The 17,837-nt window shown below is 35.1% G+C and overlaps 9 non-coding genes and 2 pseudogenes across 9 annotated transcripts; all 11 read left to right on the top strand.

Moving 5' to 3' along the window:
- The first annotated feature begins 4,686 nt into the window (after positions 1–4,686).
- On the top strand, positions 4,687–4,805 carry LOC137494140 (5S ribosomal RNA; annotated as a pseudogene).
- A 5,700-nt stretch (positions 4,806–10,505) lies between these two features.
- Positions 10,506–10,624, top strand: LOC137494023 (5S ribosomal RNA). The gene has a single exon (XR_015489562.1). It is a non-coding gene; the product is annotated as a 5S ribosomal RNA (ribosomal RNA).
- A 58-nt stretch (positions 10,625–10,682) lies between these two features.
- LOC137494150 (5S ribosomal RNA) lies at positions 10,683–10,801 on the top strand (annotated as a pseudogene).
- A 58-nt stretch (positions 10,802–10,859) lies between these two features.
- Positions 10,860–10,978, top strand: LOC137493742 (5S ribosomal RNA). The gene has a single exon (XR_015489036.1). It is a non-coding gene; the product is annotated as a 5S ribosomal RNA (ribosomal RNA).
- Positions 10,979–11,036: 58 nt separating this feature from the next.
- LOC137493720 (5S ribosomal RNA) lies at positions 11,037–11,155 on the top strand. The gene has a single exon (XR_015489038.1). It is a non-coding gene; the product is annotated as a 5S ribosomal RNA (ribosomal RNA).
- A 58-nt stretch (positions 11,156–11,213) lies between these two features.
- Positions 11,214–11,332, top strand: LOC137493610 (5S ribosomal RNA). Its single transcript, XR_015488708.1, has one exon. It is a non-coding gene; the product is annotated as a 5S ribosomal RNA (ribosomal RNA).
- Positions 11,333–11,390: 58 nt separating this feature from the next.
- On the top strand, positions 11,391–11,509 carry LOC137493817 (5S ribosomal RNA). Its single transcript, XR_015489102.1, has one exon. It is a non-coding gene; the product is annotated as a 5S ribosomal RNA (ribosomal RNA).
- Positions 11,510–11,567: 58 nt separating this feature from the next.
- Positions 11,568–11,686, top strand: LOC137494116 (5S ribosomal RNA). Its single transcript, XR_015489632.1, has one exon. It is a non-coding gene; the product is annotated as a 5S ribosomal RNA (ribosomal RNA).
- Positions 11,687–11,744: 58 nt separating this feature from the next.
- On the top strand, positions 11,745–11,863 carry LOC137494129 (5S ribosomal RNA). Its single transcript, XR_015489670.1, has one exon. It is a non-coding gene; the product is annotated as a 5S ribosomal RNA (ribosomal RNA).
- A 58-nt stretch (positions 11,864–11,921) lies between these two features.
- LOC137493635 (5S ribosomal RNA) lies at positions 11,922–12,040 on the top strand. The gene has a single exon (XR_015488797.1). It is a non-coding gene; the product is annotated as a 5S ribosomal RNA (ribosomal RNA).
- A 58-nt stretch (positions 12,041–12,098) lies between these two features.
- Positions 12,099–12,217, top strand: LOC137495219 (5S ribosomal RNA). The gene has a single exon (XR_015487300.1). It is a non-coding gene; the product is annotated as a 5S ribosomal RNA (ribosomal RNA).
- The last annotated feature ends 5,620 nt before the right edge of the window (positions 12,218–17,837 follow it).

A 17,837-nucleotide genomic window follows, 5' to 3' on the forward strand; every position in this document is an offset into this window, starting at 1 on the left:
GATAATAATTTCTCTCAAATTGACAGGAGTCTGATTTGATACAAGAATGGGTAGCTACACTTTTGTTCTTAATTTTCCTTCTGTAATGCTTGAACTTAATTTGGACTATAGGAGTTACTTTGAGGTGGACTGTCAGACTATCCCCCCTCGCAACCTGAGACAACCAGCTCACAGATTGGTGCTTCTGTGGTGTCCTGACATTCCTTCATATCAGGGCACAGTTTTCCCCCTCTCTCTTTGGGCTGGCTTCTTTCTTTGACTCAGCTGATGTAAAGTTCTGATGGAGCGTTTTTTTCTCTTTGATCAGTTCATCAGTCTCTTGTTAGTGTCTCTTTTGAATGTCTTTGAACAAATGTAGCTTTTTCAGTCCTCAGTAAATCCTGGGCATAAAGTTCATGTCACAAGTGTCCACAGCCATTTTGCTCTTTGTGTTTTTTCACACACCTTTCCATTTGCCAGTATACTCAGAGATGTCTGGTAGGTACGAGACTTCAGTCCCCCAAAGTTCATCCCTATGTCCTCTTAATTAATATATATAGAATTTAGCTCATGACTTAATAAATCTTAATTTTTTTCTTTCTTTCTTTTTTCTTCTTTCCCATTTTTCCTTCATCACATAAAGACTCCTTTTATCCAATTTGTTTTTATTAATTCATTAATTTATTTATTTTTGTTTGCTGTTTAACAACTAATTTTTTCTAAATCTCAAAAATTTTTATCATATGTAAATATGCTTAATTTTCCATTTGTTAAATGTCCTTATAATATTTTTTTTTTGGCCTCAGATTGTGCTTCACTTATTTTTATTAATTTATTCTAGTGCTTCCTCACTAGTTACATTAAATCTTACATTATGTAATTTCTCTAACATGTCTGTTTTTAATTCACCATCACTACATGGTGCTTGCATCTGATATAACTGTTCAAAATCCTTACTGCAATAGCTTAGAATTCATAGTACTAATTTAACTCCACATGTTTGTTTACTTAAAGCATTTTTCCTAACAGAAATGCAATTTGTAATTCTCAATCACTTTTTAAGTACATAAAATATTAACTACAACATTTTTGAACTCACTATGATGTTCTTTAATGTCTCCTCAGTGTCTATGCTTTACATCTAAATCACTGCTTTTACTACAAATAGCTGTTGGCTCACAATGACAGCCTGTAGCTGACTTTAAGACAGATGACAAGTCAACTTAAGCCACAACAATTTTTTAGTGCACTTAAACATAGTTTTATCTTTTAAAGCTAAATCTTGTTTTCTTCAAAATGTTACTGTTTTTTGTAATTTTTATCTTATCTGTTTAATATAAATTTTTTAACATCTTCTCTTTTTATTCTATTTAACAATGTTTGGACTTCCTTTTTCTCCATTTTCCTATGCTTCTTTTCCCTTTCAAAAATGAGCATTTTTGTCTCATAGATTTTCCTAATTCATTTTTCTTTAAACTTATTTTCCTTAAACATTTGATCATTAACTCTTTAATTAATCAATATTCATTAAAGTTTTTTCTTCTTATTCTTTATTTACTCAAATTATTAACTTATCTATTTTTTCATACTGAAATTTATTTCCTGATCAATATAAATATTTATATCCATATGTAGTAATTTCTATGCTTCAGTTTTTTATTTCTTAATATTTATTAATATATCTTCTAGTTGCGTTTATTATTACACAACTCTGTTTATTAAATCTAATTCTATCATTGGTAATTCCTTATTTCATTTACCTTATATTACTTTATAATATTTCTATTTATTTAATACCTTATAATATATCTTTACTCTGTAGCTTCTATCTGTCCTGTGAAACTTTTGTTCTTAAAATAGACAGATTCTTACCACTCCTGAACCAGACCTTCTTATAGACTGTCGACATGTCAGGAATTTCAGTCCCCTCTTTGCCTAGTTCATACTTAAAAACACTTCAAACACACAGAGATTATTCAGAAAAATGTTTAACTAGTATATTCTTCTTTTTAGTCTGTGTCTTTCAAATGCAATATGATCTCAATTAATCTTATAAGGCTTAATCCTCCTCTGTATCAAAATCTCTTCCCTAAACCGCATCACTCTCTATCTTATTGTTCTTAAATCACACAACATATGCAGTCCTTTTTATCTTATAATATAACAATGATAATTCTTTTAAACTCACTCTTATTGCAACCATACTTCTAAACACAATCATACTTCTCACTCATCCTAACTCATCTCTTACGCTGTGTAACCTGAACCTCACCTCTATTCTAGTCTCTCTAGAGCAAGGGTGGTAGCTTCTGCATACCAGTATCTTCAGTCCAACACAGACAAATACACAAATACTTACAATTAAATAAATACACTATACTACACTCCTCTTGAGTGACCTGTTACTTCTGCTCCTCTCTTTACTGCTCTTCAGTAAAAATAGCATTTTACAGGGTTTTTGCCTTTTTTCCCCTAGCCTCCTGAATAATAATATTTATCATTATTAAAACAGAACGGGTACTCCGAGGTCTTTGCGCGCTTCTCTCTACTTTATTAATCTGTTTTAATCTCTTAACTGTCACCACACTTTAAGAACTTCCTCTTAAAACTTATAAATGCTCTATGCATATTCTTCATTATTAAAAATTTCCCAAACATGAGTAACAGTTACTAGTTAACGTTTATCCTATCCATCAAGGCCCTCTTAGGAAAACACAGATCATTTGCATGCAAATTGTTATTTTCTTCTGGTATTCAAAACCCTTGTTTCCTTTTTTATGTTTACTTTTACTTTTTTAGTTTTACTTGTAGTTCGTTATAGCTGGAGAAACAGTTCAAGTGACTTTTTACCATTACAAGCAGGTCCTTGGCAGAAAAAACACAAACGTATAAGCTTAAAATTGCTTACCGTTTTTTATCGTGGCCACATATTTGTGTTTTTCCTCCAAGCCCCAGCATGTCCAGTGTCACCCGATCGTCTCTGTCCAGCCCCACGTTGGGCGCCATTTGTCGTAAATTCGACGTCTAATCAATTAGAAATTATCAGACCGGAGGTTTTGAATATCAGAAAAAAGACTTTATTCTCCATAATAAAGCCGAGAAAGAGCAGAGCAGACCCCAGAGCATTCTGAAGTCTCTCCTGGACACCTTCTGAAGTCTCTCCTGCACCTTCTGAAGTATCTGTGTTTGTTACAATTTTTATACAGGATTATTTGACACACCCCTAAGTCTCTTTTTAACTCTTGACCATTTTTGAATAGGTTTTCTAGTCTAAGGGGTCCTGCTATTCTTGGCTCTCAGCCCACTAGCTCATGTCAGCAGAGATGTTACAGGTCTATGTCAGCAAAGTATAGATGCAACTTATGCAAAAGGATTAAGTGTTTACATACATTGTTATGATAGGATAATAACTTGATAATATGTTACTCATTCTAACTTCTGACACTTATAGCTTCATACAAGTGTTTAACATAAATAATCAGTGCTTTACATATTCCGTTATTCTACACAATCAGTCACTCAGCCTTCTCCTAGTGTTGCTTCTGTGCAGGCACTCTCATCTTACACAGACATATCACTGTATTTTTAACACAGGCTGGCATGTTTGCTGCAAACACTACATACATTTTGAGAAGAGAAAATTAACTGCTTTACACTTAGAAAATACTTCACACTGAGAGAATAGAAATCTTCTTCAAGTGTCACATGTAAAGTATGTCAAGATGCAGATGAAGGATTCTTACACCTGTTTTTATATTGTAATGAGTTGAAAGATTTTAATGAGAAATGCAAAAGCATTATTTTAACTTTGAAAGGAGAAAGAGATGACAAACTTGAGTGGGAAAAGGTGTTGATGTTGGGAGTGAACAAAGAATTTAATAATGAAAAGCTCATAAATTTACTTGTGATGTTAATGAAGAGTGCAATATGGGAGAGAAGAGTTGCTGCAAAAAAGAAAAAAGCTGTATTAGATGTGTGGAATGTATTTAAGAGGAAGGTGGAGAAATATGTTGAATGTCTGTTTTATTATTTTAAGTTGGAGGACATGCAGGAAGCTTTTTATGATGTTTTTACTCAAGAAGTTTCAAAGATTTTAAATGACACAGGAATGAAAATGCCCTTTTAAAAATGTGATTATACCCTTTAAGGAGTTCTACTTGCAACATTTTATATTTAAAATGTTTTATTGTGAAGATATGATGTAATACGGACCTTTTTAATGTTTTGTCTGAAGTGAAATATGTATAAATAAGTGAATTGTATGAATTTTTAACAGTATAATAAAAAAAAAAAAAAAAAAAATGGAAATGCCCGATCTCATCTGAACTCGGAAGTAAAGCAGGGTCGGGCCTGGTTAGTACTTGGATGGGAGACCGCCTGGGAATACCAGGTGCTGTAAGCTTTTCAAAAAAAAAAAAAAAAAAAAAAATGCAAATGCCTGCTCTCATCTGAACTCGGAAGTAAATCAGGGTCGGGCCTGGTTTGTACTTGGATGGGAGACCGCCTGGGAATACCAGGTGCTGTAAGCTTTTCGAAGTCCTTCATTTGGCAGCTGATAGACTTCCCCGTGTCACAGCTTCGCTGCCATTATTTTTTCTCGCCTTCAAGGGCATTGTTTCTGTAGGTGCTGTGTCGATGCCAGCTGAGCTGCGCTCGGTCCCTGATGCTGCGCCTGTTTTAAATAGCCAACTCTTGACAGCCTCTTTCGCTTACGGCCATACCACCCTGCAAATGCCTGCTCTCATCTGAACTCGGAAGTAAATCAGGGTCGGGCCTGGTTACTACTTGGATGGGAGACCGCCTGGGAATACCAGGTGCTGTAAGCTTTTCGAAGTCCTTCATTTGGCAGGTGATAGACTTCCCCGTGTCACAGCTTCGCTGCCATTATTTTTTCTCGCCTTCAAGGGCATTGTTTCTGTAGGTGCTGTGTCAATGCCAGCTGAGCTGCGCTCGGTCCCTGGTGCTGTGCCTGTTTTAAATAGCCAACTCTTGACAGCCTCTTTCGCTTACGGCCATACCACCCTGCAAATGCCTGAGGCGCTATTGAGCAAGGAAGGAAGTGTGAAGATTGGTAGAAGAAGTAGTGTGAGAACACTTTTTGTTTTGAAAGCTTTTTTTTCTTTCTAGTTTTTGGATTGTTTTTTTTTAAGAAGACCAAAAGAGGATCAAGAAGGTTTTTAGTTGGAGTTTATCACTCCCCACTCAGCATTTTTGCTGTTTGGGGAATCTTTATTTTTGTTTGTCTACTGGACTGCTAAAGACAGCGGCTAAACAGCATTAAGATGGAAAAACAAAGAGGTGAGCAGATTGTAAGCATGGATGGAGATGATGGCCAAGGAAGACGTGTTTTTCAGAAAAAGCTAACAGTATTGGTTGAAATTGTGGGAGAAGATAAAATTACAATGATGGAGCTTTTGAAGAAAGTGAGAGAAGATTGTGGTGTTGTAATTGGCTGCAGATATAAGAACCCAAAAGAGTATGAATTAACTATGAATGAAGAGGAAGGGAAAGAAAAAATACTGGATGGGCTGAAGATAAAAAACAGCCGGATAATGGTAAAGGAAATAAACAACAATGAGATGGTGGTCTCTTTTCTGAATCTGCCAACATACATTGAAGATGAGGAAATAATTGGAAAACTAACGGAATGGGGAGTGAAAGCAGCTTCACCTGTCAAAAGGAGAATGTGGCCAGGAACGGATATTGCAGATGGAACAAGATTTCTAAAAGTTAAGTTCACAGATACTGTGAAATCGCTACCATACTCAACAAAGTTTGAGACGCTGACAGGAACAGAACATTTTAGGGTCATACATGACAGACAGGTGAAAGTCTGCAGAGTCTGTATCCAACCAGGACACATTGTAAGAGACTGCCCTAACTTTAAGTGTTATAAATGTGGCATTCAGGGTCATTATGTGCGCGAATGTGACAAAGGAAAATGCAAGTTGTGTAAGATGGTCACTGCAATGTGTGTATGCAGAATTCCAGAGGAAGAAATCATGGGAAGCTCTCTGGATCTATATGAAAGTGTGGAGGAGGCAATAACAGGAAAGGAAAAAGATGAAGAAGATGAACAGAATGAAGAAGATATAATGGTAGAACGAAGGGCTGGAGAAGAAGTACAAGAGCCGATGGATGACTCACAAGATGCCATGGGAAAATTCCCGCAGAAGCAAGTGGTTCAAGAGGAAGAGGAATTATTATTTGAAGGAGGAGGGAATGGTAAGAAAGGAGGTCAAGAAAAAGCGAACCAAGATGGGAAGGAGCACAAGGAAAATCAAAGAGGAAGAGACTTCATGACAAGAATTTTAGAGACACCACTGATACAACTGGAGGAGGAAATGGACATGAGTGCCGGAAATATCAAGATGCTGAAAAGGAAAATGAAAGGCACTGAAGAAGAGACTACAAAAAAGTAAGATCTGAAGACATTTTCAAATGTGGGTTCTCCTCTTTTTTATACTATATGCAATGTGTGACTTGCTGAAAATTGCCTGTTTGAACTGCAATGGACTAAGAGAAATGGAAAAGTTTGAGAGGGTGATTAGAAAGTTCAAAACAGATGTAATTTGTTTGCAAGAAACACATTGGTCAAATGATAAAATGAGTGATATAAAAAAAGTTTGGGGAGAAGAGATTTATGTAAATCATGGAAGTCAGAGAGCATGCGGTGTGGCGATTTTGCTTAAAAAGGGAGGAATACATAATGTAAAGCAAATACATAACGATGGTAATGGTAGATTGTTGGGAATAGACTTCATGTATTACAATGAATCCTTTAGATTGCTTAATTTATATGCTCCTAACATAGAAACTGAAAGAAAAGAGGTTTTTAAAACAATGAAACCACTGTGCACAGGTAACTGCATAGTAGTTGGAGATTTTAATGTTTGGTGCACAAGGCTTGATGTGTCAAAAAGTATTAATTTTAAATCAGATGCATCCAGAAGATACTTAAATGAATTAATGCAAAGTGAGAACATGGTGGATGCCTGGAGGGAGGAGAACCCATTCAAGAGGGAATTCTCAAGAAGGCAAATAGTAGTAGGGGTTTTAAAACAAAGTCGTATAGACTTATGTTTAGTAAAAAGGGATATATTGCAGTATGTGAAAAATGTAAGTTATAAGTTTATTGAAATAGGAGATCATGCTGCTATGATTGTAAAGATGAGTTTAAATTTAGAATCAAGGGGTGGGGGGATGTGGTGCCTGAATGCAAGTTTATTAAAAGAAGAGGCATATAGGGAGAGCATTGAAAGATGTATAAGGTATGAAATGGAAAATCCATTATTTGAAAATAATGTATGCGAGTGGTGGGAGGATTTGAAAGAGAAAATAAAAATAAGAAGTATACGATATTCAAAACAGAGGAACTTTAAGAGAAAAATGGAGATGGAAAGCATGAGAAATAATTTAGAGAAAATAGAAAACAACCCTGAGTACACAAAAGAAAACTTTCTGAGGATAAAAGGGGTATTGGAGATGTATGAAACAGAAAAATGTGAAGGTGCAAAAGTGAGAAGCAGGACAAAGTATGCACTTGAAGGGGAGAGGTGTACAAAATACTTTCTAAATTTGGAAAAGGGAAAGCAGAGGAAAAATTACATTACAGAACTAAAAAATGAAAATGGTGAAAAGATAACAGATTATGTAAAAATATTGGAAACAGTACAATTATTTTATGAAAGACTTTTTAAGAAAGAGAATACAAAACAGGAATATGTGGACAAAGTTTTAAATACTGTAAACGTTAAGTTAAGTGATGAAGAAAGGGAGACATGTGAAAGAGATATAAACATAGAAGAAATAAAACAAGCAATAAAAGAAACAAAAGTGAATAAAAGTCCAGGGTCAGATGGGTTAACGCATGAGTTTTATAAAACTTTTGAAGAGATATTAACACCGATACTGATGAAATTATTTAAACATATGGAAGAAAGAAGAGAGATACCAGAATCAACAGGTTTGGGAGTAATCACCATACTCTACAAGAATAAATGCAGTCCGCTAAATTTGGAAAATTATAGACCTTTAAGTCTTTTAAACACAGATTATAAGATTCTAACAAAAATTTTAGCTAATAGAATAAAAAGAGTAGTGAGAAGCATAATATCACCTAATCAAGCTCATGGCATACCAGGGAGGGACATCACTGACACAATATGCACAATTAGAGATGTTGTGAGCAGCATGGACAAAGATGGAGAAGGAGGATTAATGCTATGCATTGACCTAAATAAAGCATTTGACAGGGTAGAACACAATTTCATGGAACAAGCAATGAGAAGATATGGGTTTGGAGAGAAGATTTTAAATTGGATAAAGCTGTTGTATAAAAATGCAAAAAGTTGTGTAAAAGTGAATGGAGTTTTAACAAACACCTTTCCATTGGAAAGATCAGTGAGGCAGGGATGTCCGTTGTCAGCGATGCTATACTCAATATCTATAGAATCGCTGGCAACACTAGTAAAGCAAGATAAGGAAATAAGAGGAATTCAAATACCATATGGTGGTGTGAGTTTAATTCATCAGTACGCAGATGATACAACGTTCACAGTAAGGGACATGAGAAGTATAAAACGAATAATGAATCATATAGAAGTATATGGGAAAGCATCAGGAGCTAAAATCAATATAGAAAAATCTGAAATAATGAGTATAGGTGGGGTGGGGTTGAGTGGGTGTGATATACCTTTCAAAGTTGCAAAAGAACAAACAGTGATTCTTGGAGTTAATATAGGAGTAAATACAAAAGAAGCAACAAATGCCACATGGACGGGTATCTTAAATAAAATTAAAAAAGTTTTAGGATACTGGAAATTAAGAGAATTAAGACTAAAGGGCAAAATCACAGTTGTGAATTCATTGCTTCTAACTAAATGTAACTATATTTTAGGAGCAGTTGACTTACCGGTGTGGGTTTTAAATGAGATAAAAGAGGTTCTGAATAATTTCATATGGGGAGGGAAAGGAGTCAAAATATCCAACAAAACATTAATAGCAGACTACACAGAAGGAGGTTTAAAGCTGATTGATCTTAATATTAAAAAGAAAGCATTAAGAGTGAAAATAATGAAAAAACTTCTATATGGTAATGAGGAATTTGGGTGGAAAGGTTTTATGAGAGAATATTTGAGTAAAAGTAGTGGATGTGGAGAAGAAGGGGTTTTCATGTCTTTAAAGAAACCAATGTATGAAAACATACCTGTATTTTATCAAGAAGTATGCAGTGCTTGGTCTGAATTTGTAATGGAAGTGGGATATGAGTGTGAAAATATAAATCAAATACATAAGCAGCCAGTATTTCTGAATCCAAAGATACAGATGAGAGGGAGGATGTTTTATAATAGACTGTATATGAAAGCTGGAATAAGACAAGTAAAAGACATGGTATATGAATTTGTCAAAGGTTTTTTACCAAACAGAGCTATTTATGACTCTGTGGTGGAGTGGGATGATGAAATAAAAAAATCACAAGTAGACTCTGTTTGTGAAAACATCAGAGTTAGCTTACCAAAGAGATGGGTTGAAATGATTGAGAGAGAAAGTGCCAGACCAGGAAATTGGGGAATGCCAGAAATGTTTATTGTCAAAAATGGTAAAAAGATATGTTTATCTGATGTAATAACAAAAACTATATATGGAATATTTGTGGAAAAGGAAATCAAACTGCCTGCATCTGAAAATGTGTGGCCAAAATTGTTCCCAAATTTAAATGTTAAAACAATTTGGAAAAATTTAAATGTGAAATATAACAGCTTAGACTGTGAAAATTTAGATTTTAAGTTACGGCATAATAGAATATACACAAAGGTTGTGATTCATCAAATAAACCGAAATGTAAACAGGGAGTGTGATGTATGTAAGTCTGATCCAGAGACCCTGATGCACATTTTCTTTGAATGTAAGGAGCTGGGATTTTTTCATGAAAAACTGAAACAACTGATAAAAGACAATTGGGGAAAAAATGCACAAGGAAATGAATGGAAACAACTGTTCTTATTTGGAGAAAATACAAATTGCAAAGAAAAAAATGTAAATTTATGTAATTTTTTTCTGAGTCATGCAAGGTATGCAATATGGGCAAGGAGGAATATGGCATATTTTGAAGCAAAAATAATAGACGTGAATGTCATGTTTAAAAGTGTAGTTAGAAAGAATGTGTATTTAATGTGGAAATATCTAAGAAAAGATGTTTTTGAGGAAGCTTTTATTCATGAAAATGAGCTTATAACGGTAGACCACAAAAAGGGATTGATGCTTAATTTTTAAGTTGATTGGAAAAAATAAGATGACTGATATGCTAGATATAAGTGAATGTGAAATGTCATGTTTATGATGATTTGGTAGCAATGTATAATGTACAGATTGTTCTTTGTATATGTTTTATGAAATGTTTACATATGATGTATTTCATTTTTAAGTTTTTTCAATTAAAAAAAAAAAAAAAAAAAAAAAAAAAGCTTTTCGAAGTGCTTCATTTGGCAGCTGATTTAAATAGCCAATGCTTGACACCCTCATTCCCTTACGTCCATACCACCCTGGAAATGCCCGATCTCATCTGAACTCGGAAGTAAAGCAGGGTCGGGCCTGGTTAGTACTTGGATGGGAGACCGCCTGGGAATACCAGGTGCTGTAAGCTTTTCGAAGTGCTTCATTTGGCAGCTGATTTAAATAGCCAACGCTTGACACCCTCTTTCGCTTACGGCCATACCACCCTGGAAATGCCCGATCTCATCTGAACTCGGAAGTAATGCAGGATCTGGCCTGGTTAGTACTTGGATAGGAGACCGCCTGGGAATACCAGGTGCTGTAAGCTTTTCGAAGTGCTTCATTTGGCAGCTGATTTAAATAGCCAACGCTTGACAGCCTCTTTCCCTTACGGCCATACCACCCTGGAAATGCCCGATCTCATCTGAACTCGGAAGTAAAGCAGGGTCGGGCCTGGTTAGTACTTGGATGGGAGACCGCCTGGGAATACCAGGTGCTGTAAGCTTTTCGAAGTGCTTCATTTGGCAGCTGATTTAAATAGCCAACGCTTGACAGCCTCTTTCGCTCACGGCCATACCACCCTGGAAATGCCCGATCTCATCTGAACTCGGAAGTAAAGCAGGGTCGGGCCTGGTTAGTACTTGGATGGGAGACCGCCTGGGAATACCAGGTGCTGTAAGCTTTTCGAAGTGCTTCATTTGGCAGCTGATTTAAATAGCCAACGCTTGACAGCCTCTTTCGCTTACGGCCATACCACCCTGGAAATACCCGATCTCATCTGAACTCGGAAGTAAAGCAGGGTCGGGCCTGGTTAGTGCTTGGATGGGAGACCGCCTGGGAATACCAGGTGCTGTAAGCTTTTTGAAGTGCTTCATTTGGCAGCTGATTTAAATAGCCAATGCTTGACACCCTCTTTCGCTTACGGCCATACCACCCTGGAAATGCCCGATCTCATCTGAACTCGGAAGTAAAGCAGGGTCGGGCCTGGTTAGTGCTTGGATGGGAGACCGCCTGGGAATACCAGGTGCTGTAAGCTTTTCGAAGTGCTTCATTTGGCAGCTGATTTAAATAGCCAACGCTTGACAGCCTCTTTCGCTTACGGCCATAACACCCTGGAAATGCCCGATCTCATCTGAACTTGGAAGTAAAGCAGGGTCGGGCCTGGTTAGTACTTGGATGGGAGACCGCCTGGGAATACCAGGTGCTGTATGCTTTTCGAAGTGCTTCATTTGGCAGCTGATTTAAATAGCCAACGCTTGACACCCTCTTTCGCTTACGGCCATACCACCCTGGAAATGCCCGATCTCATCTGAACTCGGAAGTAATGCAGGATCTGGCCTGGTTAGTACTTGGATGGGAGACCGCCTGGGAATACCAGGTGCTGTAAGCTTTTTGAAGTGCTTCATTTGGCAGCTGATTTAAATAGCCAATGCTTGACACCCTCTTTCGCTTACGGCCATACCACCCTGGAAATGCCCGATCTCATCTGAACTCGGAAGTAAAGCAGGGTCGGGCCTGGTTAGTACTTGGATGGTAGACCGCCTGGGAATACCAGGTGCTGTAAGCTTTTCGAAGTGCTTCATTTGGCAGCTGATTTAAATAGCCAATGCTTGACACCCTCTTTCGCTTACGGCCATACCACCCTGGAAATGCCCGATCTCATCTGAACTCGGAAGTAAAGCAGGGTCGGGCCTGGTTAGTACTTGGATGGGAGACCGCCTGGGAATACCAGGTGCTGTAAGCTTTTCGAATTGCTTCATTTGGCAGCTGATTTAAATAGCCAACGCTTGACAGCCTCTTTCGCTTACGGCCATACCACCCTGGGTACGCTAGAGGGAGTTAGTGTGCAAACAGGAAGTGAAAGGCTGCAGACGGGAGAGAAAGGCTCTCCCTTTCTTTTGTTGTTTTATTTAGTTTTTTTTGGGTGTTTAATATAGTTTAAGGAGTTATTATTTTTATTTTTGGAGTTTAAACCACCTGACAGCAGCACATGTGCTAGCTGGAAGGTGGTTATTCACCTTTTTTGCTCGGATTTTTTTGGGACAATGGAAAGCACAAAGGACAAATTCACTGGACTTTCGGGCAAAACAAGAGGAGAAAGTAACACAGAGATGGATGGTGAAAAGCAAAGAGGAGACGACACGGGAGTACGAGAGGGAAAACAGATGGGAAACAACACAGCACGAGGAGGAGAAACAAACATGGCTAACATGGAACGACAAGAAAATCAGCAACAGGAAAGACAACATGAAAGGAGAGGAAAGAAGTACTTGAAGGAAGCAACTGTAATACTAAACGTGGACAAAGTAAAAGAGGTGAGAGTTTCAGACATTATTAAGGCGTTAACAGAAAAATGTGGACATGGGAGAATTTTGGCAATAAGACCGAGAAAGGACAAAGAATATGAAATAACTTTAGAAGAGGAAGAAACTTGTGACAAACTGATTGATGGACTAACAATAAATGAAGAGAACTGTGAAGTTAAAATGTTACAAAACAGAGACTATGTTGTCTCCTTTATGCACTTGCCTGTTTATCTGGAGGATAGTGTAATATTAGAAAAATTGGATGGATGGGGTGTTAGCCCCTTATCAAAAATTAAAAGGAGGACATATCCGGGCACTGAGATTGAGGATGGGACAAGGTTCATAAAGACACGGTTTCCCAAGGAGGTGGCTTCGCTTCCATATAGCACGAAGTTTGAAACGGCAGAAGGACCACAATATTTCCGGGTGATGCACAGCCACCAAGTTAAGACTTGTAGGCTGTGTATGAGCCCGGAGCATGTGATGAAGGACTGCCCAGACTTTAGGTGCTTTAAGTGCGAAGAAAGAGGACATTTTGCAAGAAACTGTGATGCAATTAAATGCCCGGAATGCCTCCAAATTTTAGCAAAATGTGAATGTTGGATGGAGGCAGAGGAAGGAGAAGAGAGAAACCAGATAAGCAGGCAAGTGCATAAAGTAAACAATGTAGAACAAAATGAAGGAGAAGAACAAGCAGGAGTTTTACAACCAAAAGACTTACTGAAAGAGATACAAAATGGAAAAGAAATTCAAGAGGATAAGAAAATGCATAAGAGGAATAATGAAGATGACATTTTTTGTGAAGAAAGACATGAAGAAGAGAGAGGAAAAATGCAAAATGAAGCAAATGAAAGACTGATATTGGAAGAAAGGGAGAGACAAACGCTTTTCAAAGGAACTGAGAAAAGAGAAGAAGAGGATAATGAAAACATAGAAATGGAAACAATGGACAACTCTCAGATGTGTGGAGACAATGAGGTGAAGACTGGACAAAGAAATGAAGAAAAAAGTAATGAAATTGGAAGAGAAGAAGAAATTAAAATGGACAGAGAGGAGAGAAGAACAATTCGAAGAAGGACATTAAAGATTAAACCTAATCTAGAAAGTACAAAGAGAAAATTTACTACAAGAATGAAAAACATGAACAGATATGAAGTGTTAAAGGAAATGGAGGGAGATGATGAGTAATAATGATTTTTAGGTTTTTAATTTTATTTTTATTTCTTTTAATGGTTTTAAAATGTGTATCTTTTAATGCAAGAGGTATGATGGAAAAAGGGAAATTTGAGAAAATAAGAGAAAAATGTAAAAATAAGGACATGATAGTATTACAAGAAACAAACTGGAAAGATTATGTAATGGAAGATTTTTAAAAAAAGTGGGAGGGGGATATCTTATATAACAATGGTGATGGCAAAACTGGAAGAGGGGTGGCATTTTTAATAAAAAAAGATGTTTTAAATATTAAAAAAATCGTGTATAAAGACAACAATGGAAATTGTTTAGTGATAGAAGTAAACTATGAAGGACAAGAAATGATTATAGCCAATATACATGCACCAACGGAAGAGAAAGATAAAAAAGAGTTTTTTAAGATTTTAAATAAGGTAATTGAGAGATATAAAAAAATAATAATGGTAGGAGATTTTAATACAGTTTTTAATAAACAAGACATGGCAGATGGAATGGTTTTTAAATCTGACACAGCAAGGAAAGAACTAAAGGAGCTAATAAAAGAAAATAATTTAATAGACATATGGAGGGAAAATAACAAAGAAAAAAGAGAGTTTTCAAGGAGACAAATAGTTGGAGATTTTATATGTCAAACAAGAATAGATTTTATATTATGTACTAGGAATATTGAGAATTTTATAGAAAACATACAGTATGAAGAGAACAGTTTTAGTGATCATAAGCTCTTGCATTTTAAAGTGAATGTAGATAACATACAAAAAGGACCAGGAACTTGGATTTTAAACACAACCATTTTAAAAAATGAAGATTATGTTCAAAAAGTCAAAGAAATAATAGAGAAAGAAAAAGAAAATAGAATGTATGATGAAGATAAAAGGATATGGTGGGAAAACACAAAATACCAAATAAGAAAATACACAATCAAATATTGTGCAGTACTACAAAGATGTAAAAAGTATACAGAAAAAGAAGTTAAAAGATCCTTAGAAAAAGAATTAAACAAAGAAAATAAAGATATTGAAAAAATCAAAGAAATAGAGCAAAAATTACGAGATTTAGAAGAAGACAAATATAAGGGGGCAATGTTGAGGAGCAGATCTAAATACACAGTAGAAGGGGAAAAATGCACGAAATTCTTTTTTGATTTAGAGAAGCAAAGAGGTAAAGCAGGAATACTAAAGGAAATTAAAGGGAGAAATGGAAAAATTGCGAAAGGAAACATAGAAATACTAGAAGAAATCAAACATTTTTATGAAGATCTTTTTGAAGCAAAAGGTATTGATGAAGAAAAAGAAAGGAAGATTCTAAATTATATAAAAGTAAAATTAGAAAAAGATGACAACAAAGAATGTGACAGAGATATAGATGAAGAAGAGATTGAAAGTGCAATAAATCAACTAAATAAAAAGAAAAGTCCAGGTATAGATGGAATAGGAAATGAATTTTATATTGTTTTTAAAGATATTTTAAAAGGAATACTTAAAGAAGTTTTTAAAGAAATTTTTAAATGTAAAGAGATGAATGAAAGAATGGGGATGGGATTAATGAAGTTAATATATAAAAGAAAAGGAGCAAAAACTGAATTACAAAATTATAGACCAATAACAATGTTGAATACAGATTTAAAGATTTTAGCAAAAGTTTTAGCAAATAGATTAAAGGAAGTGATGCCTAAATTAATTAAATCAAATCAAGCATATGCAATAAAAGGGAGAGATATAGCAGATGTAACAATGAGTATTAAAAGCACAATAGATTATTTACAAGAAAAGAAGATGAATGGTTTTTTAATTAGTGTAGATTTTGAAAAGGCTTTTGACAGAGTCGAACATACTTACTTATTTGATGTACTCAAAACATTTGGATTTGGAGAGAATTTTATTAATTGGATTAAAATTTTATATAAAGGGGCTTTAACAAAAGTAAAATGTAATGGTTTTTTAACAGATTGTTTTAAAATTACAAGATCGATTAGACAAGGATGTCCTCTTTCAGCGCTATTATATTCCCTAATCGCAGAACCTTTAGGGTTAGCAATAAAACAAGAAACTAAAATTAAAGGAATAAAAATAGAAGAAGAGGAGGATGAAGGAAAAATATACCAGTATGCTGATGATACAACAATAATAGTGAAGGAGAAAAAGAGTGTAAAAGAAGCCATGAAAAAAGTACAGGAGTTTTGTAAGGGAACAGGAAGCAAAATAAATGAAAATAAAACACAATATATGAGGTTTGGTAAAGCAGATATTTTAACAGATTGTTTTCAATTTAGAGAAGTAGAAGAACTGAAAATTTTAGGAATTTTAATTGGTAAAAATGAAAGAAAAGCAACAGAAAAGATGTGGGATGATCTAATAAGAGGAATAGAATCAAGATTAAATTTTTGGAGGATGAGAGAACTTTGTTTAAAGGGGAAAGCCTTAATATTAAATGTTTTAATGACATCAAAGCTATGGTATAAATTATATGTAACAGAAATGCCATGTTGGATAGAAGCGAGATTGAAAAAGTGTGTTCAAGATTTTTTATGGGAGGGGAAACCCCCAAGAATTGCGTACAATACAATAATAGGAGCAACAGAAGAAGGAGGGATAGGATTGATTGATATTAAACAAAGGAAGAATTGTCTTAGAGTCAAAATAGTTAAAAAGCTTTTACAAGAGGAGAACTCAACAGAATGGAAAAAGGTTATGAAATATTTTTTAAACAAAGTTGGCAATTTTAACTTAGGAGAAGACATTCTTTGGTTAAAAACAAAAAACTGGATGACGGAAAAGTTACCAGGGTTTTATCAAGAAATTTTAAGTGCATGGGGGAAATTTTTAGATGGAGTATTTTACCAAGTAAAGGGAAGAGAAAACTTGTTAAATCAACCTTTGTTTTTAAATAAATGTATTTTAAAAGAAGGGAAGGAACTATTTTTTAAAAAATGGATGGATGTCGGGATTTTAAGAATAAGGGATGTTCTTTATGAATTCAAAAAGGGATTTTTAACTAAGCAATATATAGTAGACTTAATGGAAGAAGCTAAAGAGGAATACAGTGTAAAGGAAATAGAAAATAAACTTGAAACGGTCAAAGGTGCCATACCAAAAGAATGGATTACAAGAATAGAAAATATGGAAGAATGTGGGAATGAAAAAGTCATACATGTCTATTTAAAAGGAAAGCTTTGTGATTTTAAAGATTGTTTACTGAAAGACTTTTATGTGTATTTTAGAGATAGTGTATTTCAAGAACCTATAGCAAATAACTTTTGGGTACAAAGATTGAATAGTGTGAAAAAGGAAAATATATGGAAAAACATGAGAGGGAAAATAATAGAAACAAGATTGGAATGTTTTGAATATTTTATAAGACACAAGGCAATTTTTACTGAGTGCATTTTAACAAAGATACAGAGAGAACCAAATGCAACATGTAAGGTTTGTTTTCAAGAAGATGAAGGAATTTTACACCTGTTTTTATACTGTAAAGAATTAGAATGTTTTTACATGAAATGCCAAAAAATGCTAAAAGATTTATTGAAAGATTGGGATGAAGAACAATTGGAATGGAATACTCTTGTGATGTTCGGATGGAATATGGAAAACAAAAACAAAAAGTTTGTAAATCTTCTCATAATGATGATTAAAAAATGTGTGTGGGAAAGAAGAAATGTAGCAAAGCTGGAAAAAGTTGTTTTAAATGTGTGGAATGTACTAAAACGAAAAATGGAAAGATACATAGAAAGACTGTACTGGTATTTTAAAGGAGAAGACATGTTACCAAGCTTTTATGATGTGTTTAATGATGAAGTGTATAATGTTTTAAGTGATTTAAAGTGGAAAATGCCCAAAGAGGATGTTATTTTATGAAGAATGT

This window comes from Danio rerio, chromosome 4, assembly GCF_052040795.2.
Source record: "Danio rerio strain M-AB ecotype USA chromosome 4, GRCz13ab, whole genome shotgun sequence".
Taxonomy (NCBI): domain Eukaryota; kingdom Metazoa; phylum Chordata; class Actinopteri; order Cypriniformes; family Danionidae; genus Danio; species Danio rerio.